Here is a 25,280-nt window from a genome sequence, read left to right as displayed (position 1 = left end):
GTTACACTATGACAATTTATGACAGCACAGAATTGCCAGTTCTAGAACTGTTTAGAAATGATACATTAAGCTCTCTTGATAATATATGGTGTCTGAATACTTATCAGTTTCCTGTAAGCAGCAGGCTATATAGGGACATAAGGGGGCTGATTACAGCCCTGACATGGGTTAGAGCAACCTAGAGCTACTCTAACTTGCATTAGATGGCAATATTTCCTAAGAGATTGTTTGCCATTTGAGCATAGCTGGAGTACAATGCACATAAGCTATTCCTCTTTCCTAACTCAGATGCATCCCTCTGCTATGGACTGGTGAACTGTCAGGCTGGAGGGAGGTTACCAGTGGAGTTCCTCAAGGACTGGTTTTGGGACCAATCTTATTTAATCTTTTTATTACTGACCTCGGCACAAAAAGTGGGAGTGTGCTAATAAAGTTTGCGGATGATACAAAGCTGGGAGGTATTGCCAATTTAGAGAAGGACAGGGATATCCTACAGGAGGATCTGGATGACCTTGTAAACTGGAGTAATAGTAATAGGATGAAATTTAATAGTGAGACATGTAAGGTCATGCATTTAGCGATTAATAACAAGAATTTTAGTTATAAGCTGGGGACGCATCAATTAGAAATAACGGAGGAGGAGAAGGACCTTGGAGTATTGGTTGATCATAGGATGACTATGAGCCGCCAATGTGATATGGCCGTGAAAAAAGCTAATGCAGTCTTGGGATGCTTCAGGAGAGGTATTTCCAGTAGGGATAAGGAGGTTTTAGTACCATTATACAAGGCACTGGTGAGACCTCACCTGGAATACTGTGCGCAGTTCTGGTCTCCCATGTTTAAGAAGGATGAATTCAAACTGGAACAGGTACAGAAAAGGTCTACTAGGATGATCTGAGGAATGGAAAACTTGTCTTATGAAAGGAGACTTAAGGAGCTTGGCTTGTTTAGCCGAACTAAAAGAAGGTTGAGGGGAGATATGATTGCTCTCTATAAATATATCAGAGGGATAAATACCGGAGAGGGAGAGGAATTATTTAAGCTCAGTACCAATGTGGACACAAGAACAAATGGATATAAACTGGCCACCAGGAAGTTTAGACTTGAAATTAGACAAAAGTTTCTAACCATCACAGGAGTGAAGTTTTGGAATAGCCTTCCAAGGGAAGCAGTGGGGGCAAAAGATCTATCTGGCTTTAAGATTAAACTCGATAAGTTTGGTACTGAGTTTAAATAATGCCTCTCCCTCTCTGGTATTTATCCCTCTGATATATTTATAGAGAGCAATCATATCTCCCCTCAACCTTCTTTTAGTTAGGCTAAACAAGCCAAGCTCCTTAAGTCTCCTTTCATAAGACAAGTTTTCCATTCCTCTGGAGGAGATGGTATGATGGGATAACATGGTTTTGGTAATTAAATATTAATGGTAAATAGGCCCAATGGCCTGTGATGGGATATTAGATGGGGTGGGATCTGAGTTACCCAGGAAAGAATTTTCTGTAGTATCTGGCTGGTGAATCTTGCCCATATGCTCAGGGTTTAGCTAATCGCCATATTTGGGGTCAGGAAGGAATTTTCTTCCAGGGCATATTGGAAGAGGCCCTGGAGGCTTTTCTCCTTCCTCTGTAGCATGGGGCGCGGGTCACTTGCTGGAGGATTCTCTGCTCCTTGAAGTCTTTAAACCACGAATTGAGGACTTGAATAGCGCAGACATAGGTGAGAGGTTTTTCAGAGGAGTGGTGGGTGAAATTCTGTGGCCTGTGTTGTGCAGGAGGTCAGACTAGATGATCATAATGGTCCCTTCTGACCTAAATATCTATGAATCTATGACTGCAAGAGCACAGTACAGGAGGCAGCTATGCCAGTTCTACAAATGCTCAAGATGCCTCCATGGTGGGTTATGGCTGAATTCAAACTCTTTTTGCCACAGTATGTTTGGACAAATTCCTTTTTGTAAAATAGTAAGTTTTTTAAATGTCTATCTGTGCAGCTTGCATTAACAACGTGAAGCTGCCACCTGTACTCGAGCAAAATTCCAATTTATTTCAGGGGGAATTTTGCCAAAGTAAGGCTGGAAAATGGAAGACAAAATTAGCCCAACAAGCATATTTGTTAGGGATATAGAATACTACCAAGGAATCATAATGCATAAGGGGAATTAACTTTTTGGCTATAAACATAATATTTGTATAATACCTAAGAAGTTCCAAGAAAAGTGAACCAGTATCACAATCCTTAGTTCCACCGGAGTCTGTGCCATCCTCTATTTATAATACCTTTCCCTCCTGCACAGATGGATTTCTACTGAAGAGTGAAAACTATCAATCTATCAAATTTACCTACACTCAGCTGGTAAAATATTAAGGCCTACCTCTTTTATCTGAGATACCAAATTCCAAAAGTTCTTCTTACCCTTCAAGAAAGAAGGAATGTAGTTTGAAATAATCCTATAGAAAAGCCTTGGAAGGAAAGATGAGCTGCCTTTCATTCAGCTTTCAAGAGTATATTCCTCATGGGTACTATTGAAAAGATTTTAAATGCAGTTCCTGGTTTCGAAACACATTTACCAGCAGGAAGTCTCCTCAGGAATGTCAAGTAGCAGTTCCTGCAGGGCCACTTGGCCTAGTAAGGAAAATAGGCCAGTCAAGAAAAAAACTATTCTTTGTGCGCTGCATCTACTTTCTTAGGATTTTCCCAATAATCAATGTTTCTAGTAGAGATGAGCATATTCCTTTGACAAGGTTTGAACCCAGTTGAAGTAAAACACAAACTTGAATATTATTGGTTAACCATGTGAATGTGAGAAAACGAGCAAAGAGAAAGAAAACATCAGTCGAAAAATAGGGCCAAAATGGTGCCGAATGGACAGAATGAAAAGCCCTGTTTTGCTGAGGCTCCTGCATCTGGCCAGGCTAGGTTCAAAAGTGGGCCCTGCTGGCCTAGAAGAGGATGTGGCCAGGGTATATTCTAACTCAGTATATTCCTACGCAGCTTCCTCTGCTGAGGTTCATACATATATTAGGGTTTTATACCAGACATGCCAAACTTGTGAAAAAAATGCAGAAATTGGGCTTGTTTTTGGCTTAATTGGCTTGTGAGTTGCTTGTTGGCTAGTTTTTGGCTTGTAGCTTGTTGTAGCTGTGATGTTGCACCCCATAAGGCTTTATGGAAATATGCTTATGAATGTATATATGACATATCTGGAATATGTTTTATGCTACATATGCCATGTAACATATCTCTGTAAAGGTTATGATCTAATGAATCTATTCCTCCTTTTTGTATGCATGTATCATTTTTGTGTTAAAAGTTATGAATATTGGCTGTGTACTTGCTTGATTTCTAAGTAGTCTTAGTAAACTAAAGTATTTGGTCAGCTTCCTGAGAAAGGAATGTGCAAGTTAAGTGCCCAATCAAGAAACACTTAACAGACAATGGATCTTGAAAGGCTACAATCCACATAAGAAGTCTACCTGAGGACGTTCAAGGTAGCATGTGAACCACGGCTGCTACCTGTAAGTTCTGAGTCATGCATGGACATGTGACTTGCCCATGTGACTCCAAAACTCCATCTTTTAGCTGGGATTCTACACAGGGAAAGGGAGGGGTGTCCACCCGCAAGAGAAAGTCTATTTAAGCCCCTGGGAGACCTCTCCATTTTGTCTTCAGCTGGCTCAAGAGATAGCCTCTCCACCCCAAAGGATACCTGAAAGAAACTGGGACAAAGGACAGTAACTATAGAGGGTGTGAGTGATTGCTGGACCCAAACTAGAAGGTGACTAGTCTGTAAAAGGAAGCTTACTGGCACACCTCTGAGGGTGAGGTTTTATCTGTATTCAGTTTTCTTAGTGTATTAGGCATAGATTTGTGTGTTTTATTTTATTTTGCTTGGTAATTCATTTTATTCTGTCTGCTATTATTTGGAACCACTTAAATCCTACTTTCTGTATTTAATAAAATCACTTTTTACTTATTATTTAACCCAGAGTATGTATTAATATTGGGGGGGGGGGAGGGGGAAGTAGCTGTGCATATCTCTCTATCAATGTTATAGAGGGCGAACAATTTATGAGTTTACCTGTATAAGCTTTATACAGGGTAAAACAGATTTATTTGGGGTTTGGACCCCACTGGGAGTTGGGCATCTGAGTGTTAAAGACAGGAACACTTCTTAAGCTTGCAGTTTGTGGGACGTGGTTCAGACCTGGGTCTGTGTTTGTGACCAGCAGGCGTGTCTGGCATAACCAGGCAGGGCTCTGGAGTCCCAAGCTGGCAGGGAAAGCAGGGGCAGAAGCAGTCTTGGCACATCAGTTGGCAGCCCCAAGGGGGTTCCTGTGATCTAGCCCATCACAGTAGCTTATTACTTCTTTTTTTGGATCAGCTCCTGGCAAGCAGGGGCAAGGGGGGGAGAAAGTCAGGGGTGCACAATGGGCCCACCACAGTCTCAGATTGCATGCCAGGAGGATCTAGTCACATAGAGTGTTCTTAGAGATTGGCTTGTTTTGGCCTTGTTTGGAAATGGGATTAGCTTGATTTTTGGCTTATTGTGAAAGTCGGGTGCTTATTTACCATGTGAAAGTTGGCAACTGTGTTTTATACCTCTACCAATCACCATGGTATCTAGGTGCCTTCCATGAGCACATTCTCTGTGGCTCCCATAAGGTGGAAAGACTGGACCTCCTGAAGTAGCATATTCTAGTGAGAGTGGTCCCTAAAGAGGGAAGGAGGGTTAAATGGGGGGACAGAAATAAATTGAAGGGTGTATCCCAGTTCCACCATGCTTAGGACCCACAGATCAGTGATAATGCAGGACCAAGTACATAGGAAGTGAAATAAGCAACTGGCAAAAATAGGAGAAGGGAAAGATGGTACTCTGGGAATTGGTAGGCTGCTTTTGACCAGCAGGTCAAAATATTTGTTTTGAAAGACCTGGTTTGCCTAGATGAACTAGCAGATGCAGAGGAGGAGGGATATAGAGGACATGAAAGGCTGAAACCATTGGGACTGTTGTGGGCAGAATTTTTTTCTTTTTGTTGCCTGTATATAAATCCCAAGTGACTTAAGGATTGCCTGTGAATCCTTAAGACTATGAAGCCTCTTATTTGTCTTTTCGGAAAAGAGTAAGGGGCCTTCAAATGGGAGATGTTGTACCTCGAAGACCTGATGGCTGCAGCCAAGATGAGCACTGTATAGGGATGGTGGAAGTCATAGCTCAAGTCACAGAGTCTGCTGCATCTGGGCTTGCTTGCAAAGGTGTTCTGGCAACTAATTAGCCATCTTCCATTATAGCAGTGAACTCCTGCTTTGCCTCATCTGGAAGGCTGTTCTTAAACTTTAGGATATCCCATAGGCCAAAATAATACCAATCCTGCTGGTTTGGGATCCTTAGCTGTATACCTCCTGTGAAATAAAGCTTCCTGCCAAAGAAGTCTAGCTTTTACACTTCCTTTCCTTTTGGAGTTGAGTTCTGGTGTCCCTGTCTCTCCTTTTCATTTACAGCAGAGACTTATCAGGGGGCCTTGAGGCAGGTGGCTGTAGAAGTGCTCAAAGCCCTGGGGAAGGACATAATATCTCTTCTCCCCCCTTTTAGCAGAGGGAGACAGGGAAGATAGGTCTGCCATAAATTCCTGATAGGCTCTAGGATAGCCTCATTAATAGACAGAATTACCCTAGAGGGACCTGCAGAGGACAAAATGTCCACCAGCCAGTGTGACCTTTCTTACAGCCTCTCCTCCAGCTGGATATTCAGAACTGCTGCCACCATCCTCCTCAGTAAATCTTGATGGGCTCTGAAATCATCAGGCAGTGGTGAAGTAGACTCAGTGATTACCACCTCATCAAGCAACAAAGATAAAGAAGCTGATGGTTGCAGATGCTCATTGTGCCTATTTGATGTGGAAGGGTGGGAAGGGAGCAGAGATACCCTACAGGGTGGAGGGAAGACCCAAGGGCTCCAAAAGGCCACTGATACAGAGGTGGGGCCCAGAAATGCACTGGAAATTGGTCATTGGGATGCTGAGGTTGTGGTCAGTACCATGGTGGGAAGGCACCATGCTGGGGTTGTTGGGTCTGCTTGGGTTTGGAAGCTCAGAGTCTGATGATGCATCACTTCCACCTCCCAGAAGGGAGCTGACTCCATTGGTACCAGGTAGACTAGCTGTGAATCCAGAGATGGAGGTACTGGGAAAATCATTGCTGGCTTCCCCCTCAATGAAATATAAGAAAATGAAGCAACTGTAGCAGCCACCAGTACCAAATGGTGCGCGGCGGCTGAAGCCAGCAACGAAGGACTCAGCACTTCCAATCCTTCTACTGGGCAGGAATCCTGCACTGTGGGAAAAGCCGGTACTGACACATTCAGTAATTCTTGAGCTGCCTTGAAAACCTCTGCTGTAGACCACACTGTAAGGGGCTCCTGACCTTGCAGTACTGCAAGCCGCACCTGCCATGGGATCAGCCTCAAAGGGTCCTTCCTGGGCTCTGGAGTCAGTAATTGTTCTTGGTATGTGAGTGTCTGGAGGTCTCTTCTTCACCTCAGTGTCCTTACCTCAACTTGATGCCTTGCTTTCAGACTTCAGAAGCCCCGATACCAAATCCTTTGAGGATTTTCAGATGTATTGGTTCTGGTGAGGAGGATTTGTCTAGTGACTCAGATCAAGACCTTGGACAAAAATTGGGGATTGGTCCTGCTTTGAGCAGGCGGTTGGACTAGATGATCTCCTGAGGTCCCTTCCAACCCTGTTATTCTATGAAAGGAAGATGTTTCATACTCAAGACAGCACCTCTAACAGACTTGGATGTGTTTGGTACCCACTCTGAGCAGAAAGTTTCCAATGGTGGGTGAAGTGCAGACTCCATAAGCAGGTACTTGAGTCTGACAGCCATGTCCTTTTTAGATTGAGGTTTGAACACTCTACAAATGTGAAATTTGTCACTCCCATGTGTTTCTCTCAGACACTTAAGGTTGCTTTTTCCCTATGTTCACTGGCATAGACTTGCCCCATGAGTAATAGGTCTTGAATCCAGGAGAAAGTTGCATAAGTCCAGTACTGGACCCGGTACTCAAACGGGAACCAAAGACTGCTTTACTAAAAACTAAATTAAATTTACTCTTATCACAATCCAGAAAATACACTACACTAGACTAAAACTAACACATCAGGTACTGTATACACTAAAAGAGAGAGAAGACTTGCAAATACAAAGGTAACAGCTCTGGCAAACATCACTGGTGGTAAAAAGGAACGGAGGGGGGTCAGCGGCTGTGTGGTCCTTTGTACCTGTGTGCAGTGGCCCCAGGCACCAGAGGGCACTCATGCTGCCCTGACAGGTACCTCTTAGGGAAAAATCTGACATTTGTGCATGAGGCGTGCACACACCTACAGTGAAATGGACATGTGGATGAGGCATGCACACACTTAGAGTGGCATGGACATGTGCAATCACTTGAACTATATTTATATGAATTAAAAGAAAGATTCTGACTGTCCTCAGCCCTGCCATGGATGCACAGGACAGGAGGGCAAAATGAGCCTTCCTATCCCTTTTGTAGAAGGGCCAGGGACAACTGGTCCCTCTGTACTTGGTATAAGCAATCCCAAAAGAGAAAAGGCAGGGCCATGTCCTGGGTCCCTCCCTCGGACAGAGAAGACAGGAGCATGCCACAGCATCCCAAAAAATGAGACAGTGTACATACTCCCCCTGCATACTGGAGAGCTCTGGGAAGCATCACGGAGATCCTGTATCACTCTAGCTGCACTTTATAACTGCCCTCCTGACAGAACTCCTGGGGGATTGGGGGGTGTACAAAATGTACCTGTCCTTTGCCAAGGTGAATCCTGTAGGGAGGTGCACAATCCTCTCCAGAGCTGCCTTGCATCACCTCCTGCCTCGGGTTGTGGTCAAATACCATAATCTAGCTCATAACAGGCATTTAGTATTGGGTAAAGAATACCTAAGTGGGGCAGGGCAGAAGGAAAGAATATTTTCCGGGCAGTGTTTGCTCTAACCACATAGAATGATAAGGATTGTCCTATTTTTCTACTTTCATACCCTAAAATATCTTGCAAGTCCTGGGTCCTACATACAGAGGAGGGCTGCATGTGACTATTTATGGAGTCTTCATCCGCGAGGGATATAGAAAATTGACATGATGCTCTCCCAGTCACACCAAAGAACCTGGGATCATGGAACCCAGACCAGCCAGAAAATGATGTCTGTATTCAGTGGGGGGGAAAAAAGTCTGGGGAAGATGAGGAAGGAAACTTGAGCTGCGATGGTGTTATCATAGTTTTATTCAGTAGAGCAGTCATTTGACTGAAAATAGGTAGGATTTTTTATTGGCTGAGACCCTCCTTTTGTAGTATAAATATACATAAAATTTGTGTGTGTGTGTGTATACACACACACACGACTTTAGCAGCTATTCTTTTTATGAGAACATTTATGATTTGAGCCACAATGATAGAAAAGGCTTAATTAGAAAAAGTCTTGTTTTATTGAACTCACTGTCTTCTGTATAGTTTACACATTATGGACAGATTATTCATGGTTTCTGTGGATTCAGTTATGCTTCCGTCATTTAAATGTACGGTGTAAATTTGCAATCTAGTAGCCTTATTCTAACAATTTACAAAGCTTTCAGGGATAATTGAAGGGCCTATGTCATTTCAGCTTGCATTTTTCAATACCAAGGGGCTTTAACATGCCAAAGGAAATGCTTTTGTTTTACAAATCAATTTTTAAGTGCTTTTAATTAACATCCATTTCCAGGTTGAGTCTGAGTGTTTAAAGACACTTTTGTCAAGCATTCTTGAGAATTCTTCACTCCCAGTCAAGTGGCAAGTGCCTCACACAAAAGGAAAATAAAGCTTTGGTGGAAGCAAATCTTCTCTCTGTTATTGTTTGAGAGTTGGTTATGGCATTTTAACCACAGCCCTGCATATCTTACCAAGTACCTCTCCAGACAGTGGACTAGCAATACCCAGAGATTTTTTTTAAAGTGCTCTTCACTTAATACAGCCACAGGTCACAAAGTGAAAAGGAGTACTTGTGGCACCTGAGAGACTAACAAATTTATTTGAGCATAAACTTTCGTGAGCTACAGCTCAAATAAATTTGTTAGTCTCTAAGGTGCCACAAGTACTCCTTTTCTTTTTGCGGATACAAACTAACACGGCTGCTACTCTGAAACAGATCACAAAGTGGCATTTACAATCTAGACTGTCCCTGGCAATGCCTTAATGCTAGTGCCAGTATGAGGAAAAAACAAAGTGTAGAATATAAATGTGTGTTGCATGTGTTCCCTGCATCTGGAAGCATTGTTCAGTTTGTAATCCAACTTTGAACACATATAACGGTGTGGGCTAGAAGAAATTAGTAGTTGTATATTTGCATTTTCCCCCACTGCTTGGAATCAATTTTGCACAATGATTTGGGAATGGAGACAAGAGGAGGAAAGGGGGAATAGGGAAATGGTATGGCTTCTGGCCTTAACTGAAACAAAAGCCACCCCTGACATAACCATACAGCTAAGGCAGTATCTTGGGATGAAGATCTCCTGGATGGCATATCTGTTTGAATTCTGTGTAGAAATGGAGCAGATGATATAGAATGTCAGGCTGATTTATGAATGTCAATGCAGGCTGCACTGGAAAAGTTCATGATGGAAGAGTTTTTCCACCACTTAGGAGTCTACATTCATGGACAAGTTGAGACACTGTTCCCACCAAATGACACTGTCATAAACAGTTACTATCCCCACTGTTGTTCCAAGTATGGACCTAGAATATGTTGTTGATCCTTTTTCACATCCTGCTCCAGGACTGGTTTTCAAAACAGAGTCACTTCATGCTCCTCACTCAGATCCTGCTGCTGGGTCCCATTAATCCCTATGCTAGATTCAGAGGACAGCAGGGCACCATCCTGGATGACCAGGTCATCATGCATCATGGTTGGCTCCATGCTGGGTGCAGTGCCCAGCAGCTGGTCAAACTCATCATAAAATGGGCATGAGGTTGGTGAGTTGCCCAAGGTGCAGTTCTGATCCTTGGTCTTCTAGTACTCACTCTTCAGTATCTTAATATACTCCCTACAGTTGTTAGCAGCCTGGAAAATCTGCAAAGCTGATGGCTTTTTAGCTATCTGCTGGTATACATAGTCATTCCTGGTACTTTTGCTAAAGTTCACCGTTTCACTGGCCTTCCACCAGAAAGTCACCAAAATTTGGTTATGCTCCTGTGAACATGAAACAGCACACTTTGCAAAAAGCTTGCTCTGCTCAGTCTCCATCGCAAACCCAGGAGGCTCTCCAATGGCGTGTTTGCAGTTTGGAGAATCAGAAGACAATGGGTTAACACTGACTCACTGAGCTGCTGCTGTATGCCAAGGAGGGAGGGCTTCCATTTTCAATTGAGTCAACCGGAGATTGTTGGGATACAGAACACAAAGGAAGTTGGCCCGTGGGACTTTAGGGTACTTCTGGTGGACTCCTAAAACACAGTTCAAATGGGGCTGTGTTTACACTGCAAAGCAACAAGACTTGAACTTTAGTCCCGGCTTGTCTTGGACTTGGACGTTGCAGGGCTGCAGGGTCCTGGGACCTTGGATCTGAGCCCTGGATTAGTGCAATTTCTGTGTAGACGGATGGGGCGGGGGGTAGGCTGGGGCCAGAGTTTGAGCCGGGCTTATATTGCAGAGGAAACATACCCTCAGAGACTACATTTATTCACAACTTTGAGTAGGAACAATACTCTCCCTGTGTGCTTGGGATACAGGGAACTGTGCAGCCTAAACCATCCCTTGAGATGGTACAAAACTTTCCCCCCCAACCACATCAAGCAGCTCCTTACACTGCTGTAGAGGAGTAGCAGGACTATGACCCAGCCACTTCCCACCTCCACTGAGATGTTTTTATCTGCCCCTGGAGCATGTAATGGAAGCAGTGAGTTCCCTTCCATGAGTGCAGGAACTGCCATTGTCCCTGGCCCTTGTATGGGAGTGCAAGCTTCTGATAGGGTCTATAACCCATACACTTAGAGTTGGGCCAGGGACAATCTGGCCTGAGAGAATGAGAGCATGAGAGAGAAAGAGAAAATCAGCTAAAGTGCTGTCTTAAAGGAGAATTGGAAAGAGGATGCTTCAGTGCAATCACAATGGCACAACCCACTATGAGATACGGCACTCATGACAAAGTTAATCTGAAACAAAACTCAAGACTTTTTGATGGACTGAGTGACCTATATGGGCTAAAACAGGGGTGGCCAACCTAAGCGTGAGAAGGAGCCAGCATTTACCAATGTACATTGCCAAAGAGCCACAGTAATGCGGCAGCAGCCCCCACATCAGCTCCCTCCCCAAAACCCCATGCTCCCAGGGCCTCCCACCCACTGGCAACTACACTGATCAGTGCCTCCCCCTCCCTCCCTGCACCTCCCAATCAGCTGTTTCGTGGTGTGCAGGAGGCTCTGGCGGGAAGGATGGAGGAGTGAGGGCATGGCAGGCTCGGGAAGAGGTGGAGTGAGGGCAGGGCCTGTGGCAGAGCCAGAGATTGAGCAGTGAGCACCCCTCCCCCCAGCACATTGGAAAGTTGGCGCCTGTAGCTTCAGCCACAGAGTCGGTGCCCATACAAGGAGCCGCATACTAACTTCTGAAGAGCCACATGTGGCTCCGGAGCCACAGGTTGGCCACCCCTGGGCTAAAACCTGCTCTTATGTATAGGCACATGCCCCCACTAAAGATGTGCTAGGTTGAGTCAATGAAGAGAAAGCAGAAGATTTAGGCAATTTTGATTTTAGTTTAATATGGAATCTCATCTAAAAATATTTCAACATTTCTTGATTCTTAACACTATGGTTAACTGGATGAAAGACCACAAATCAAGAATAATGCAATGCATGGAGGTGTCTCGTAGGGAGAATGGTACACGGATTGGTCTTATGTCCTGTCATTGGCTTTATGTTCATGTCATACAGACACGGAGTAACAAAATGAGATTAGTTCTGGAAAAAATGCATGCTAACACCTATGGAGAAGAAGAATCAGAAACACACATACACAATGGGAGGAAGGGACATGGAAAACAGTGATGCTGAAAAGAGACTTAGCGATTCTAATGAACGACTACACATAGTGAATGACTTTGCAAAGATAAACAACAACAAAAAAGCTAATGCTATTTTGGGTCACAAGTGCAGAGACATCCAGTATAGGGGCAGGGAAGCAATATGATCTCTCTCTATAGCTTTTACACCATCTATACCTATGAATCCTTAGCATTTAGCTTGTCTGTCCATCAGTTACTTTCATGGGTCTAATCCTATAGTCCTTTACTCAGGCACTTCATCCAATGGATTCAAATGAGAGTTTTGCTTGAGAAAGGTCTGAGTAGGAGCTCTAGGACTGGGGCTTTTTAAAATAACCCTGTGTTCAACAGATGACTACAGACTTCTAAAAATCTGTTCCTTGAAGATGTTATTAGAGGTATTCTGCTGACTTTGCTCTGGTAGATGAGACTGACCGCTCCAGTACAGTGCATTAGTTTTGCTACAGGCACCTACAGCACAGGCAAAATTTACTTAAGCAGCCTTAGAAGAAAGCCCATCAGATATATCTACCTTGTCATTAAACGTTGAGTAGTGACCCTATATAGCAATTACCAAATTAGTACATGTTTATTTACATCATACACAATAAATGAAAGCTAGAATCTTTTTAAGCTCATAGTGTTTACAGCCCAAGAGGTAAGCTGTTTTCTGGCATATATGTGACTATCAAGAATTTCTCATTTAGGAAAAATAAGCAGCCTCAAATTTGGTTTAGTCACATATTACTGCAGCCATTTGGTAATTTGTGGATGAAATATCAGTTTCTTGAAATGCATGTTCCCCTTTAATGTAACTTCCAGAAAACATCCCTGAGGATTTGTGCATGGCCTTCAGGTCACTAAAGCTCAGATTTCAAAATCCCTTGTTCCTCTAAGGAAAACTTGTCTCTTTGTATTTCTATTTGAAAACATACATAAAAATGGTCATTCAGGCTACAGCTTCCTCAGACGCATCATTGGTTTATGTAGCAGGCTTCAGATCAATATAATTTTGTCCTGAGTTAGAGCTATGATGGCTAATATCAGCAGTGTTTAAAAGCCATTTTTTTGGGCGGGGGAGTGGGGTGGGGGGGAACATGAATGGGGAACATTTGGACCTAACAATATGTTTAATACAATAATAATCAGAAGACTTGAAGAAATAATTGGACAATGTTTGGTGCATATGGCCTGATTACCCCTCTAAGATCATCAAATTTGAGTTCCAATTGTCTGTCATAACAAAACCCTCTAGAACATAGGAAAGATGCCTAATCAAAACATCTTGAAAGCTCCTCTATCTGATGGTCCTTGCCTATTTCATCTTGTCTTGGTCATTATAATCATCATTGTCCCTTTTGTAAATAGAAGCAGTGAGAAACAAGAATTGTTTGAGTGCTATACAAAAACTGTTGCCTGGTAAGAACAGCTGATTGTTTTGTTATTTAAAGTCCTTTTTACCCCTATATTCCTTTCAGCAATGTTCCCTGCACTTTGTGGTACTTTCTGCACCATGGAGGAGTACCTAGCATTGCAGAAGTGGGGACAGGCTCAAAGAATTCACGTAAAGCAATAGACAAAAAAGAATATGTATACTTCTATAATTAACAACTGGTGCAATGAACTGAAAATTGTACATCCTGTGTTGAGGTGAATTCTGTTTACATTTTGGATATATTTTTCAGTAAAAAAATCCCTCAGTGATTTGTATTATAAAATAAGTCAGACAAGAAACAAAATTTTGGACAAGTCTTGCTCACCTTATGGCACTATTCATATGAGTAAGGTAAGCAAGATTTGGTTCTAAATTTATGGTCAGTAACAGATAACACAAATTTCACAGTGAAGAAACTTAGAATTCTATAAGTATTTCATTCTCTGTTTAAAGGAATTTTTGTTAGAGTAATTTCTTCAAGTTATATTAATTCCTATGGCTTTTTACTTTCTTTTCTTTGCAAAATATTAGTGGCCTAGAGCCCATGTTCTCAAGCTGGGGACAACAGCTTCAAGAAGGTGATGACAATGTCCTAGTTGTGTCTTTGAGGCTCAACTAAGGCTTTGAGGCTCAAACTAAGTTCACTGCAGCTGGGAAAATGTCTCTTCCGAGTAAAGAAAGGTCATTCTCCAATTCCACAACTAGTACTCATGGTTGGATCGAAGTGGACTTGACCAGGATGGCCCCTGATCCCCATATGCAGGGTCAGAAGTGAATTTTCCCCCAGGTCAGATTGGCAGTAACCTTTGGGATGTTCCATCTTCCTCTGCAGCACGTGGGTATGGATCTCTTGCCACTATTTTCTGGGTATATCTCATTTAATTATTTCTCTGCCATTGGGGCAGGAGAGGGGAAGAGCTTGGACACTGGTATACCTTGGTCCCTCCTATTCTCTGCCTGTGGCACTTAATCTAGTCTCCTGTGGGCTGTAACACTGTGGTCTCATGGTTGTTGGGTTTAGTGTGTGGCTTCTGGGCTGTGTTGGTGGCCTGTGATATACAGGAGGTCCGACTAGATTATCTGGTCATCCCTTCTGACACTCTTCATCATAACCTCCCAATGATGAGCTGAAAGGTGGGGTCACTTTTTCATGGACATTCTCTGCTGCATTTGTAAAGATATTTTGTAACCTACTAATTTTGTTGCAGTGCCATTTTGCAGGTGCATGAGGAATTACTTTTTGCACTAGAATAATAAAGGAAAAAAGATGTTTCCATGGAATTCAGAGCAACTCAAAATTTGGGATAGTTGGCAATCCTAGAGGTATTGCTCATCCCAAAGATTGAGTCTGGAAGTCAAAGTCACACTCTACCAACTATTTATAGAGAGGAAGGGGTTGTTTTTATTTGTTAATCTATTCTTAGTCTTAATTTTGTTTAATGTATTTTACTAAAATAATAACAAAATTAAAGGTGGCTGTGTAAAGTAGTAAAATTTAATATTAGAAGTATGAGTATTTGTTGAAAATAGAGTATGATAAGAAGAGCCATAATTTGATCTGAAACTGCAAATACCAATTACACTTGCTGAAAAAAAGGCCTAAACATTTTAATAATTTAACATAAAATTTCTACTAAATGTATTGTTGAATAGAATATTAAGGTATTCAGAATATTAAGTGATTAGATTAGATTAGCTATACAGTACATCTGGAAAATATTTATTCTGGTGTTTTTATGTAATATGGTCAAATGTGATTGTTAAAAGGATTTAATTGTTCTTATCCTGTGTTTATATAGTTTTTTTTTAAAGAGAGACTTAAGGCATACTCATTATGATGGGTTTGTCAGGAACAATACATCAACATGTGATGTACCTAAACTAACTGTAGTGCAATTAATTTTTAAGAGTGTTTTTAAAAATCTATCTTGGGTCCCTGCTACATCTAGCATGATTTTTTTTAAACACAAAAACTAAGGTCCTGATCCTACATGTGGATTCTCTAGTGTTGACCTTGGAGCCCAAGGGGATTTTTATTAACTTAGTAGGACTCTGCATGGTCCAGGAATCCATTGTAGTGGATCCCAATATAGAATTCAGATGATAGGGAGTAGAATGAAAGGACTAGCCTACTTTAGCCAAGGATTCTATGTTTTAAAAAAGTGTCATTTCTCAGTTCTTCGATGGTTTAACATCATGAAACTTTCATTCATGTACTGTTAGGACATTTTTAACATTGCTTTTGTTATTTTTCTGAATAAAAGATTTTATAAAAGCAGTAACACGTGAGTAACATGTTACAGAAATGATGATGCACTTTGGTGCTAGAAGTTTAGACTTCTGCTTCCTGTCTGATAAAGTCCCTAAGACACAACATTATCTAGATGATAAGCTAAGAGTGTTCCCTGTTTATGAGGTAATAGCAATCTCATTGGTTAAGTAAAATAAGACCTACTGTTGATGTGTTTATTTGCTGATGTCTGCCCAGGATGTGGTTATTATAGAAATAAGAGTTTACCTCAAATTATTTATTATGACTATTATAGATTTATATCCTCTCACCCTTCATTTTACTTAGCTACTGTACATCTGATGGCAATAGCCAATCAAAGCAGCTCTACAATAGACACAACCACTTTATCTTTTGACTCCTGTCAAGGTTCCTTCCCCACCCTGAACTCTAGGGTACAGATGTGGAGACCTACATGAAAGACCCCCTAAGCTTATTCTTACCAGTTTAGGTTAAAAACTTCCTCAAGGTACAAACTTTGCCTTGTCCTTGAACCCTATGCTGCCACCACGAAGTGTGTTAAACAAAGAACAGGGAAAGAGTCCACTTGGAGACGTCTTCCCCCAAAATATCCTCCCAAGCCCTACACCCCCTTTCCTGGGGAAGGCTTGATAAAAATCCTCACCAATTTGCATAGGTGAATACAGATCCAAACCCTTGGATCTTAAGAACGATGAAAAAAAACCAATCAGGTTCTTAAAAGAAGAATTTTAACTAAAGAAAAAGTAAAAGAATCACCTCTGTAAAATCAGGATGGTAAAAACCTTACAGGGTAATTAGATTCAAACCATAGAGAATCCCTCTAGGCAAAACCTTAAGTTACAAAAAGACACAAAAACAGGAATATACATTCCATTCAGCACAGCGTATTTACCAGCCATTTAAACAAAAGGAAATCTAACGCATTTCTAGCTAGATTACTTACTAACTTAACAGAAGTTCTGAGGAGCATTCCTGACCTGGTCCCGGCAAAAGCATCACACAGATAGACAGACCCTTTGTCCCGTCCCCCCTCCTTCCCCCCATTCCCCTCCAGCTTTGACAGTAACTTGTCTCCTCATTGGTCATTTTGGTCAGGTGCCAGCAAGGTTATCTTAGCTTCTTAACCCTTTACAGGTGAAAGGGTTTTGCCTCTGGCCAGGAAGGATTTTATAGTTCTTTATACAGAAGAGTGGTTACCCTTCCCTTTATATTTATGACAACTCCCTATACCATCTGTCCCCCTTGTCTCTTAATACGTAGGGTTAAGCAGAGCAGCAGGGCTCAGAAACTGACATGGCCATGGTGGTTGTGAGAATATGAATGGCAAATGCAGAGGTAATCAAATCAGAGATAGCTAGTCAGAGTGGAGGGTTTTATAGTGGGCAAAGTATAGAAATGTGGGTAATCACTACAATTATTTAGCACAGATATTGCACCATAATCAGTGGAAATCCTATACTTCTACATTATGGTCACACACACTTTGAAGTGATTATTATTACTTTCAATTTACACTAATCAGTGGATAAAGTGTGAAATTAAGTTGACACTTTATTTTCACATTCCATCTGAAATAGAAAAATACAGAACATATAAAACTGTTGTTTGCTTCCTATTATTAATTGCAAGAGAAATTGTGACAGGTTTCAGAGTAGCAGCTATGTATAACATACCTACAAATCCCTACTGTCTGCCACTGGTTCGGTTGATAACCACTTGTGACTGCTGAAATCACTGTCACAACTAATCTAAGCATATACACCTGTCTGTACTGTAACCTTATCTTTTCCTGCAGCTCCCAATTGGCTATTTATTCACCCTGTTGTGTTTGTGTAAATGTTAGATTGTGAGCCTTCTGGGACAAGCACCGTGCTTATGTTATTTGTTTGTACAACAACTACTACAGTGAGACCCTGATCCCTGAGGGATTATTACAGTGGTAATAAATACAATAATACATAAATAATAATAAAACTTTTGCTGTGTTTCTGCCTCTCTAGTATGTCCAACCTTCCTCTATTTCTTTTTTTGCTATTTTCTGTTTCTGTTTTCTTTCCTTCTTGCTGGCTATAGTATATTTTTTTCAAGCTTCATGTAGTGTTTTCATAGATTTTAAGGACATAAGAAACTATTAAATCATCTGCTCTGACCTCCAGCATACAAGCCATAGAATTCCACCACTCTCTTGGTAGTTTTTTTTTTACAGTGGTTAATAATCCTCACTGTTAAAAAAAATTGTCCCTTATTTCTAATTTGAGGTCATCTGAATTTCACTTCCAACCATTGGTTCTTGCTAATCTTTTTACTGCTACAGTAAAGAGCTTTTGAGTACTCAGGATTTTCTCCCAATGAAGGAGTTCAAAGGGTGCAAATCCCTAGACTCTTGCTGTATGCTCCTGTATGTAAACAACACTAAGGGAACAAAAATCTCAGTCACTCTCTGTCTGGGTAGCATCCTTAGCACAGTAAAATTCAATGGCACATTGAAGTCTATCAGACCATTAGTTTCTAGATGATAGTGGGAAGCCTTTATATGTCTCACTCCACACAACTCCTATAACTTTTTGAAAAGTAGAGACATGACATTTAAACCACGGTCTGACAAGATTTCCCTGGGAAAACCTACTCTACTAAAAATGATCATTGGGACAGTAGCCACAGTTTCATTTTCTATATTAGATAGAGCTGTGGCTTCAGGGTACCTGGTGGCAGAATCCACCACAACCAGTATATTTTTCTTTCTATTTCTGGAAGGTGTGTGTAGGGGTCCCACAATATCTAGAGAAACTCAACTTTTTTACTGTCTCACATGTGAGGCCAATAGAAACTCTGTTTGAGCCTATTACAGGTTCTCTCCATTCCTACATGTCCAGCAAAGGGACAACCATGAGCTACCTGCAGCAACTCCGCCCTGTACTTACCGGGCACAAGCACCTGCTTGCAAACCTCACCAGGGTGGCTCTTTTCTCTTATGGGAGCCTTCCTGTACAACAAACCTCCTTCTAGAAAAAAAAAATCTACCCTTTTAGTTATTATTCTGAGCCGCATTCCTCTCCTTGTCCAGGGAAGGATCAGCCTGTTGAGACTCAAACTCTTTTTGAGTTTCACTTCAGTTATAAGCAGACTCTGGCAAAGTAATGGAATCTTCAAAGCCTTCCTCTGATGACAAACTGTTACTTTCAGCTGACCAAGGACTGATGGCATTTCCCTCTTTGCTGTCCACAAACAAGCCAGGTGAGGTAGACCTATACTCTTTCTGGCTGCGAGTTGTGATATACCTTCTTACACATGACTAAAATATCATTACCTATTAAAACACCAGTGGAAAGTAGATTCCTAATGCCCACAATAATATCTCCTTTAAAATCTTCCAAGGTCAACCTTAGTTAAAGGTACAATTACAGGGAATTTGGCCAAAGCTACTATATTTAAGTTTTACCTGGAAGTCTCTCTTCCTCCCTTTTCAAATTTCCTTTGATCAAAGTGACTTGGGTGGCTGTGGCCTTTCTACACTTACAGTCTATGTCATTTACCTTAGAATTTATTAAAAATTCTTCAGTACCCTCCCAAGGCTCAGTCCTAATACAGTTCACTAAAATTTTCTCCTGCTCAACCTCTGGAGCAATGGTAGTGGCATTCACTGTGATAGATAAGGGTGTGGATTTTGGTGTTATGTTAAATTTTGAGTAACTTGATTTTATATGGTCAAGAGCTCCCTAGAGATGGCAGATTTGCCTTCCCTCTTGGTGGTGGGCAGGGGGAGGGTTTAAACTCCAGGCTCCCAAGTTTGTTTTTTAAAATCAGAGTTGGGGTTAATTTTGTTTCCAATTCCCTCCTAGCCTGGGTGACATGGGGATTTGCACCCCCAACGGTCCTTGATTGAACATATTTATCAGCAATTTCTTTAGCCTCTAAAAGAGTGGGGATTTTTTTTGTCACACATGCCTGCTTTTACCTCATCTGTAACTACCCATAACAATTTCTCCTGGGCCATCAGATCAAACTGTTTTTCCTAATCTCCTTCAGGTCGTACCCCATTATCCATTTTGTCATAAAATTACACATTTTATGTAAATATTCCACATAGGTGACATTGAAATATAGAAACCGCCAAATGTTTGACAATCAATAGGTCTCAGGGGTAATCTTAAATCTTTTCAATATATTTTCTTTAAATTTCTTATATAGCTTAGCATCACCCTCCTCCTTATCATTGTCTGGCTTTCCTACTTAAGCTGGTTAAGAGGACAGGCATCTGTTTGTCTGCTGGTGTATTGTGCATCCCACATAGTATCTCAAATGTGGACGGGTATTGTTATATACAGTCAACCTCTTTATAAATTGGGCAGACTTTCTCCCACCCCCTTGTGTTGTGAGGGGATGTACTCTCTGGAAGAGGAAGTTGCTGCTCCAGTAATTAAGCTGCATTGTCTGAGCATCCATCTGCCTCAGTGTGCGCTTCTTTGTTGGCTTTGACTGCAGCGATTTGTTGCATGCATCTTTGGTGGGCTCTCTCCTCAGATGTGTTGTTCTCCTTGATTCTCCGCAATTCTGCCATCAGTCTCTGGTGGTTACATTCTTTCTTGTCTCTCAGCTACTGCAATGAGGTCAGTTCCATCCGTCTCCTCAGAGGTGTGTGGGGCAGGAGGGTCCTCTCCTTCCCCTGGCCCTTGATCAGAACTTATGAGCAAAGATCTCAGCTCCTAAACTTAAAAAAAAAAGAGAGAGAGAGAGAGAGAGAGAGAGAGAGAGTTTCCCTTCTGCAAACAAACATTCAAGGTCTTTTCTCTCGAGATCATTAGATGATTGTGGTTCATGCATTGGGACTATTCTTTAACCTTTAAAACTCTCAATATCAAGTTCAAACTTTAACAGCACTGGGGTTATGATCTATAGCCTTAACTGACCTGTGGTATGTGAATCCGGCCAACTACACCAGTATCAAATTGCCTGCAGTGACTCACGAGCATAAGTACCAACCTCAGGGCAGACTGTTAGGACCAGGGCTTATACCCCAAATGGACTGTGAGTTCTATACTTAGATCTCACCAGTCAAGTAAAAACTCCTCAGGCACTACAACAGCCTTAAGTTGGAGTCACAGACAATCCCCTTAGGTACTCCAATCCATCTCACCGCCTAGATGAGCGTACCTTTGTGATAGATGGTCCTTAAAACCCAACAACACAGCAATATTCAGGTTACTCCCAGTCCCAAAGGGCCAGTCACTTACCCCAGACCAATTGCACCTTACATCTCACACCAAAGACAATGCTTGTACCCAATCCTATAATATACTATATAAAGATTTATGAACTAGAAAAAGGAAATAAGAGTAATTTACAAGGTTAAAGCTGGTAAACATAGATACACAAATGAGTTACAATCTTAAGTTTCAAAAGCTAATAGAAGCTTCTATAATATGCAAGCTCTATATATGTCCTTAAGGGCTAACTCAGGCTAAGCAGTTGGGGGATCTCTTGCTTATGCCTAGTAAACTTTGCCCCCCAGAGTCCAAGCAATGTAGAGTTCCAATTTCCCTTGTTAGGGGTTTTTATCCCCTTACTCTTTTGTGCTCTGAGTTGGAAACTCAGCTGACAGGAGGAATTCACTTGCATGACTTATCTTCCCGGGGGTGTGGTGCTGGCTGAAACAAAGTCTTGTGTCCTTTTTGATATTCCACAATAGACCATCTGGTGTTGATGGATCTCTCCTGTTGGGCAAGGACATAACGTCTTCTGTTGGAGACCAGCACTTCACACTTTCTACAGTTTCTCTCCTATTTGGTGATTTACACCATCACGGAGGCTTACAATACAGATGCTCAAATATTTGCCTTACATTATGAGATATAGATGCACATTCTTAATATCCTAATACCTATTTTAACAATAATAACAAACAGGTGAACTAGACTGATTCCATCTATGTATATTTCATTTTTCAGTTGAGACTTGGGGACCCTAGCATGAGCTGGCACCTAATCTCTCAGCATCACACCCTCAAGTGTGCATCCTTGCACAGCGCATGAAGCACACAGTGGCTGACTGACTATTCTTCATCAGGACTGGGAAGGGTGTTGAATATTACTCCCAGAAAAGCAAAGTAGTACAGACTTATGCTGCACTTCTGCTTCACCCATCCAGCCACCTAGATATTAAACCTATGTGGTAGAAGGCATGATATAGCCCTATGAGGAGAAATTAAGTGAACAAAACATTCAGAAAGATAAGTGTAGAAGAAAAAGAAGAAAACAAAGAGAAACTGGGAAAATATTTCCTGAACAGGAATCAGAGAAAAGGGAGTTGACAGAACGTAAAGAAAAAAATACAGTATGGAGTGCAGATGTCATGGGGCGCACCACTCACTGCCAGACTGGTGCCTCCTCCTGGTTGTGCTGGGGATTAGGTTTAGGCCGATGCCCACATACACAGTCTTCACAGCAGCACTCTGTCTCTGCTCTCGCCTATGGCTACTCTCTCAGCTCCCAGAAACACAGCATCCTCTTCTTGACTCGACTCTCTGGCTAGGTTGCTGTCTGAGTTTTCCTCTTCTGGGAGTGGGAATCTCTGTCCAACAGGCCAGCCACTTCCTCAGTGGCAAGTGAGGGGGGAACCCAAGCCTGCCTACTACTCCATGCCCCATCCAGGGACCCTGTAAATAGGAGCTTCCTGATGCACTTCTGTAACCTCTGTCAATGTGGCTTTATTTTCTGTTCCACTTTCTCATGGCCCCAGCACTTTCTTCGCCCTTATCTCAGGGCCTCAGCTGTTCAATCCCAGTTGCCAGCCACTGCTCTGTCCAAGGTTCTTACAGTCCTCTCAGCCCTCCAGGGATGCAGTTCCGACTCCCTGGACTCCCAGCAGTAACTGAACTATTCTGCCCAGCAGCTTCTTTTATATAGAACTGCTGGGCCTTGATTGGCTGTTCCTCACAGCCCCTCTCCTAATGGCTGCTCCTCACACTGCCTCCCCAGTGCTCTATTAACCCCCTCCCACCAAGTGTGGTATGGACGCCCTATCATATTAGAAATAAAATGCCAAATACATTTCTACACAATAGAGCCTACAGAGCACTGGATCAGGTGTAGTTCAATAAAAAAAACTGGAACCAACTAAATACCATATGTGTCTGAACAAAATTCCTCATAGCTGATTACAGTAATGTAAGTTATCCTGACTCCCTGCCTATTTAGCTTAAATATGATTGTAAAAGTAGATCTCAGACTGTTAATCATTTGCCTTAAAAACCAACCTTGAGCACTATTACTAGACAAGAGTTCAAATTCTGAGCCTGTTGTGTAGAATTCTACAAAGATAGAAGTATTTTGATTTCTTTAAAAAGTTGAGGGCAGCTCACAAGTTGTAAGATGAGAAGGTCTAATTATGCTCCTAGCACTTCCTGACATGTAGCACCTGATTTTTAAAACCAGTCTCCACTTATGTCCTCATTTTTACAACCACATTTGACTGCAGGAGCACTGAGGCAGGCACAGCCAATCAGGGATTCTAATGGCAGTGTTTGATGTCTTTACAAACCTGCTTGCACCCACAAATCAGAACATCCACTTTGTTACTATTTTTATTATTAATTGTGCCTGCATTTTTGTGCACAGAATGAATTGCAGGTGCAAAATTGGAGGCTCTGTAAATATTAGGCCCTTAAAAGTTCATTTAATAATAAAAGGAGATTTGTATATTTAGAAACACATTCTAAGTCTGTCAATGAGCTCAGCTATGACCAAATAATAGTTTCCGGTACTCTTAATGCAAATTTTTATAGTGATTTTGATTCAAGAAGGTCATTTAAAACCACATAAGAAACACTTTTTCTTAGGTTATTCAGTGTGTAAATTCTAGATTATGATATTTGAAACACAGATTTGTAAACTATTTCAAAACTTATACTAGACATTTAGTTTAAAAGCCTATTGAGTGCAGATGAATCTCATTCCTCAATGAACTGATGTTTCTGCAGGATGAAAAGGTAGCATCATTTAAGCTACTATAAAAATATTTTACATTACACAGTGTATATATACTGTGCTTTCCAGAACATAAGTAAGACAAATTCTCTACCTAGAAGAGCTAATAATCTAAACAAGAAAAGACAAAAATATGCACAAGAAAATAAATAACAGTTCAGAAGGGGGAGGGTCTGGACATTCCTAAAGAGTGGAAGGAAGGAAGAATATCCTGAAGAGGAAGCATATTATGAAAAACTAATCATATGGCTCAGCAGCTGACATAAGTGATAAAAATTATGAAATACTTCTGTAGACTGAGAATTTATTCCTGAACTAAATCAAAGAGAAGCAGCAGATAAAATTGTTAATTACTGAGGATGAAATGAGCTAAGAGTAATATATATTATAAAATGGATATAACCCTCAATATTGATTAGCTAAAGTTTAGAATGGTGACCTACAAAAATTAAAGTGGTAGAATAATCATTATTAACTCATTCCACTGCTTGGCATAGATAGACACATGCAATGTTCTCTTCTCTTTCCAGTTTTTGGTGATAAGAGGAGAATTATCCCATTCAAATCAAGACTAATTAAGAAATAATCCAGAGACCTAAAATTGCTACCTTTTTGCAGACACTTCCTGTTATAAATAATACAAAGAATGGATCCTGATAGACTGATGGTATTGTATTCAACACAAAATCATAATGGAAGAGTATGTGCTAATTTGCTAGCATCACAAGAAAAATACTTTTAATTGGATGAAAATTAAGCAGTCAGGTGTGACAAGGAGTATAGTTATCCTAGGATAATCACACTACAAGGTAAAGCTACATACTTTTAATCCTTCTGGAGTGTCCTCATGATTACCAAATATCCTATTTAGATGTGTCTTATTACTCATCCTCCACTTCCCTGCCACCCCCAAATCTTTATTCTGAGTAGAACACATATCTGAGGGTTGGAATAAGATGAGGTTAGCAGTTTGAAATACTGAACAGCAGTGCTGAACTGTGTACTTCACATAAATTAATCCAGTCTTTAACATTAATCTACCAGCCAATCAGAATTCTACCTTAATCCAAGCAGTTTTATAATGCATTTTAAATCATCCAAATCCAGGCATCTTGTGCTACTTAAATGAAAAGTAACAAGGAAATTTAATCTTAAAATTATTAAGTATTTATAGAAGTGGCTGGGGGTATCACCTAGCAACTACATGGCCCACAGAGTAAATCTAATAAACCACAGCTCGTCCTTTCTGTCATCAATGATCAAATAATCAAGACAGGCAAAAGCTCAAGTAGTGATGACATTGAGAGAATCTAATGTTAAGGTACAAGAGCATTTTAGGAGACAAAGAGGAAGGTTTGATAACAGAAAATGGCCTGTACAATTATTAGGATAAAGTAAAATTGGCCCTCAGCCACAGAAGCAGAATGGAGTGAAGAGATTCAAGCAGGGAGGTAAGGAAAACTGGAGGAATAAGATAAGCGATTAAATGCAGAAGGGATGAGGATGCAG

The sequence above is a fragment of the Lepidochelys kempii genome, chromosome 4, assembly GCF_965140285.1.
Source record: "Lepidochelys kempii isolate rLepKem1 chromosome 4, rLepKem1.hap1, whole genome shotgun sequence".
In the NCBI taxonomy this organism is placed as follows: Eukaryota; Metazoa; Chordata; order Testudines; family Cheloniidae; genus Lepidochelys; species Lepidochelys kempii.
This window is presented reverse-complemented; position numbering follows the sequence as displayed.